General features: G+C 50.5%; 1 long non-coding RNA gene across 1 annotated transcript; it reads right to left on the reverse strand.

The window, feature by feature from the left end:
- Positions 1–3,154: 3,154 nt before the first annotated feature.
- LOC310687996 lies at positions 3,155–3,987 on the reverse strand. The gene is made up of 2 exons (XR_014516723.1): positions 3,898–3,987; positions 3,155–3,556 (listed from the first exon to the last, which is right to left on the reverse strand). It is a non-coding gene; the product is annotated as an uncharacterized lncRNA (long non-coding RNA).
- Between the last annotated feature and the right edge of the window lie 1,540 nt (positions 3,988–5,527).

Raw genomic sequence — 5,527 nt, forward strand, 5'->3', positions numbered from 1 at the left:
ATTGCTGCTAGGGTTGTGAACAGCGCTTTCCTCTTCTCCATCCCTGCTCCCTGAGTCACGGGGGGAAAGAGGACTTCATAAATGCTGCCTCTCCTTCCCACCTCTGCTTTGTGACACGTAGACTGCTAGATTCCCACCCTTCTAGAAGCAAGGCATAGAACCCAGACGCCCTGACAACAGAAACTGCAGGAGCAGAGAAAAGGGTGGCTTCTAGTCACCCTCCCTCCTGACCCTGAACCTAGGGAACATGGAGGAAGGGCCCCGATTCAGGGATATACCTGCATTGAATGCAGAAGACCCCGGGGTCAGACTCTAACACCATCTCAAGGTAGGGCTGGGGGAGAGACCCATCTGAAATCTTGCCGCTCAGCGGGGACAACATTGAGCTGGATGGACCACTGTGGTCTGATTCGGGCAGCTTTCTATGTGAGAAAATCCCTGCCCCATGCAAGATCACGGGATTCCCTTGGCTAACTGCTCCCTCCACCCGCCCCAGGAATATTAGGCAGATAGTTGAGCTCAAGAAAGGAAAGGTAGACTTCGAAGAGAATCGCTGGGTATGTGGTATAATGGTTAGAGTGTCAGATTGTGGCTTGGTGACCAGGGTTCGAACCCCCCTTGGCCGTGAGGCTCACTGGGTGACCTCAGGGACCTGTCCCCGCCTCTCAGTCTAACCTACCTCACAATGTTGCAGGGGGTCGGACTAGATGACTCATGTGTGTTTCCCACAGGACAGCCACTGTGGCAACAGGATGCTGGACTGAATGGGTCATAAGCTTGATCCAGAAGCTTGTTCTAATGCTCTTAACATTTGAAAACAGTCCTCTCAACTCTCCTTACTACATAAATAATTATAATTTCACACACAGTAGCATAGCGTGGGTTGCCAGGGCCCGGGGCAAGGCAAGGATCCTCAGCACTGCCTGCCAATAAATAGGCTGCAACAAAGGGCCAATAGCTCTGCAACCTACACGACTGGCAGCCGCAGCACCTGTGAGCATTCAGCACAGTGGAGAACAGGAGGAGGGAATCTTCGGGAGCAGGTATCTATCCAAAGCCCATGCAAAGGGTGCCCTCGCACCCGACTGTTGCCCAAAGCCACTCCTCATTCTGCCCACACAAACACTGGGAGATTTTCTGTGTGAGGGGGAGGGCATGCTATTTTTTTATTTATTATTACATTCTTTATTTTTTTTTCCTTTGGAAATGTTGTGCCCCTAAGATATTTGCACCCAGGGCAAACGTCTCTGTGCCTACGCCACTGCTTGGTTATCTAAGACTCCATTTCTGAGACTCACTGCCCATCTGAGTAGACAACCAAGCAGGTTTGGAGATTCATGAGACTACAATTGGGGAATCTGGCTTAAAACCATAAATTGATGCTTGGGAAATGTGAGTTTTCACTTAAAACAGCCCCAACCTCTCCTTATTTGCAACTTACTTCCCGCCTCACAACACTCCCCCAAGGTGGGCTTGTTTAGAAACCGAGCTGGTGGATAAAGGCTGGCGGCAGAGGTATGCCGCTCGAACAGAGACAACTGGCCTCACTTGCAACTCCCCTGTTTCCCTCCCTGTCCTGCAGGTACTTGCCGGCTCCCGGCGATCCTATGGCCTCCCTGCCCTTGGCGTCTCCCCCGGGGGCCCCTGACCGAGCGGCAGAGACCGTGGCCGGCCTCCTGCGCTTCTCTCCCCCACCATGACCCCCGTCCTGGAACCGCTCCCTCCTATCCGAGAGCATGGAGGGCCTGCTGGGGGCGCTGCTGGGGGTGGTGTGCCGGCTGGCTTTGTGGCGCCCTTCACACGCATGGCCAACGAGGCCTTGGGCATCGCTTCATTGGAGATTCTCCTCTTCCGCAGGAGACTGTGCCGGCTACCTGCTCTGCCAGAAGGCCCCATCCTTCGGGCTGCTGGAGGCCTGCCAGCGCACACTCCTGCACACCTCGATCGGCGTCATCTCCATCAGCTGCGCCTACAGCTCCTTCATGGTGGTGCCCAGTGGGAACGCCACCGCCGTCCGGAAGGGGCCGTCCACGATCTGCTCCATCCTGCTGGCACTCTGCATCGAGACTGGCAGACTGACGGGCCACGACTGGTGCAGGGGCGGCTTATGGTCTGGTAAAACAGTCTTCGTGGGCCGCACGTTGCCGACCCCTGATCTACAGGCCTCAAACACTGTGGTGGTTCAGCCTTTGCTTGGCAGTTTATGATTTCTTTTAGATAAAGAGAATGGCAGCATAATCACTTCAACATTGCCCTCTGCTGGCATACAGGTGCATAGACACTTTGTTTGGTCACGGTTGTTACTGTGAGACTCCTTGATGCCCTCTTACTTATATTTGTGCATTGACGCATTAGTGCAAATTCACTGAAGGAATTATTTGGCAGATGGATATTCTTACAAAAGCAATAAGTTTGCTAGAGGGCCAGTGTTCTATAGTGTCTGGGTGTGAATCTGGAGGCCTCTCACGTTTGAGTCTCATGCCTGTTATTAACTTTCCTGGTGGCAAATTAGGCAAGTCATTAATACTGATTTATTTAACAGAGTTGTTTTTTGGAGTACTGACTGAGTATGTATATGAAGTGCTTTGAACAGCCAGGAAGCAGTAGGCATATGCCAGTCCTTATTTTTATTCGATTTATTACTCCTTGTAGCCCCCTCTGCCTGGCTATCCCAACAAGTTCAGATCAACCGGCACAGGTCAGGTGCCCCCAGGGGAGACGCCAAGGGCAGGGAGGCCAGAGGATTTGCAGGAGAAGGAGGGGAAACAAAGATTTTAAAAGAATTTTTTTTAAGTGTCCCCAGATTCATTGAAAAAAATCTGATAACCTTACAATCACTGTAAACAGCAAGCTGTCAAATGAAGACACCCAGGAGCAGTCACAGTAGCTAGTGAGGTTGCTGGCGTGTTTGTGACCTCATGCTTGTGCACACCACACATGTAAAGCAGATGACCCCCCCCCCCCAAATAATCCTGGGCTGCCGTTCAACGTGGACTGCCGGCCCTCGAGAAGCCCGAAAAACGGTGCCTTTGGGCAGCGCAGGGAGCCTGCAGAGGGCAGGGACAGGATGCTGGGATAGAGGAGGGTCCCCAAGGTAGGGAGGACGGATGGGAGGGAGCAGTTCTAGGGCGGGTGTCATGGCGGGGGTGGGGGAGGGAAGCGAAGGAGGCCGGCCCAGGTCTCTGCCCCTGGGTCGGGACCCCCAAGGGGAGACTCCAATGGCAGGGAGATCAGATGGTTTCTGGAATCCAGGAAGTTCCTGCAGGAGAAGGAGGGGAAACAAAGATTAAAAAAGAATTTTTTTTAAAAAAAGTGTCCCCGGATTCATTGAAAGAAAATCTGAAAACCTTACCATCTTTATAAACAGCAAGCTGTCAAATGAAGGCACCCAGGAGTAGTCACAGTAGCTAGTGAGGTTGCTGGGGTGTTTGTGACCTCATGCTTGTGCACACCACACATGTAAAGCAGATGACCCCCCAAAAAATAATAATCCTGGGCCTCCAAGGAAGACGGCAAGGGCAGGGAGGCCAGAGGATTTGCAGGAGCCACCAAGTGCCTGCAGGAGAAGGAGGGGAAACAAAGATTTAAAGGCTGCTGTTTTTTAGCGAGGACTGCTGGGCCTCGAGAAGGCAGCGCAGGGAGCCTGCAGAGGGCAGGGGCAGGATGGTGGGATAGGGGAGGGTCGCCAAGGTAGGGAGGACGGATGGGAGGGAGCGGATCCAGGGCGGGTGTCATGGCAGGGGAGGGAAGCGGAGAAGGTAGGCACCTAGGTTGGGGCCTGCCAATGGCAGGGAGGCCAGCAAGTTCCTGCAGGAGGAGGGGGGAAACAAAGATTTAAAAATGATTTTTTTTTTAAAGTGTCCCCGGATTCATTGAAAAAAAATCTGATAACCTTACCATCACTGTGTTTTTCTTGACAGCTAGCTGTCAAATGAAGGCACCCAGGAGCAGTCAGAGTAGCTAGTGAGGTTGCTGGTGCGTTTGTGACCTCATGCTTGTGCACACCACGCATGTAAAGCAGATGACCCCCCAAAAAATAATAATCCTGGGAACTGTAGTCCATAGCTGTCAAGTGTCCCTTATTTGAAGGGACAGTCCCTTATTTCAGCACCATGTCCCGCTGCTGTCCCTTATTGATGGATGTCCCTTAAATGTCCCTTAAATGATGTCCCTTAAATTTCAAAGGAAGCAGCTCCTCTCCCTCCCTCCCTGCCGGCCAGGGAGGAGGGAGGCTCCAACTGTGTTGCTTGGCTGTGTTGCTCACCCAATAAGAAGTCTAAGAATGACAGGGGTGGAGCTTGCATGCCTTGTGTGTGGCTAGTTAATGCAAGCTGAGGGGGTTTTTGAATGCTGGACGCCATTTTGTTGCACGTGCTGCAGCAAACTTTGCAGTGCAAAGCCAGGCCGGGGAGCCATCTTAAGCTGAGGCTGCATAGGCCTTGTGGTGCATGTGATTCAGATTCTATTCAGTTGAACCTCTGGTTACAAAGTTGGTTGGACGGTGTTCTCGAAGCTACCAGCATGAGTTTGACCAGACTGCAGGAGGACAGGAAGATTGGAGTGCCTGGAACAGGTGAGGCTGCAGGTCCCTTATTTTGGCTGCTGGTCCCTTATTTTCAAAGCTGCTGGTCCCTTAGTTTCAAATCTGTAAGTTGACAGCTATGCTGTAGTACCACCCCCCACAGAGTTACAGTATGCAGCATGCTTAACAAACTACAGTTCTCATAATTCTTTGGGGAAGTTGGCTGTGTTGAATGTTCTTGAAGTGTACTGTGTGGATCTGCCCAACTGCTCCGAAGCCCCATTTATTTGAAATTGTGTGGATCCTTTTATACAGACAGATGTTCCTGTTTATAAGAACCCAACAATGGCTCCTCTGGTCCACCATTCTGTTCTCACAGTGGCCAACCAGGTGCCTGTCAGAAACCCACAAGCCCCAATGTCAGCGGCTTAATAAGTGTTGGTTCACACAAATTGTGCCTTCGCACAAACCCAGTCCATTGGCAAAGCCCAAAGCCATATGTGCTCCACTAGCATGTAGAAGACAGCCATAGAAGCTCAAGGGAAAGCCATGGAATAGGCAAGGACTTTATTGAGGTGGTGGGGGTCGACTTGTTGAGTTTTGCCATTTTTTTTGTGGTAGACCTGTAAAAGGGTAAAAGAGTATTGGGAAATAATTCATAATGAATTGAAAAAGATGTTTAAAAGTACTTAAAAAGACCCAGAGTCCTCCTTGTTGGGGATAATTCAGACAGAAATTCCCAGGTGTCAGAAAAGGTTATTTTTGTATGCCACTACTGCGGCTTGTGTTTCATTAGCCCAGAAATGGAAAATGAGTGAAGTCCCAACTAAAGAAAATGGCAACTTAAACTGATGGAATATGCACAGCTTGTGGACCTAACAAATAGAATAAGAGAACAAAAAGAACATACGTTTAAAGAAGACTGGAAAATGTTTATTGAATATATGGAGGAAAACTGTGTATATTTGAAAATGTGGGCAGCATTAGGATGAATTCAACGGTGTA

Source organism: Podarcis liolepis (genome assembly GCF_965112155.1).
Source record: "Podarcis liolepis genome assembly, chromosome: 10".
In the NCBI taxonomy this organism is placed as follows: Eukaryota; Metazoa; Chordata; class Lepidosauria; order Squamata; family Lacertidae; genus Podarcis; species Podarcis liolepis.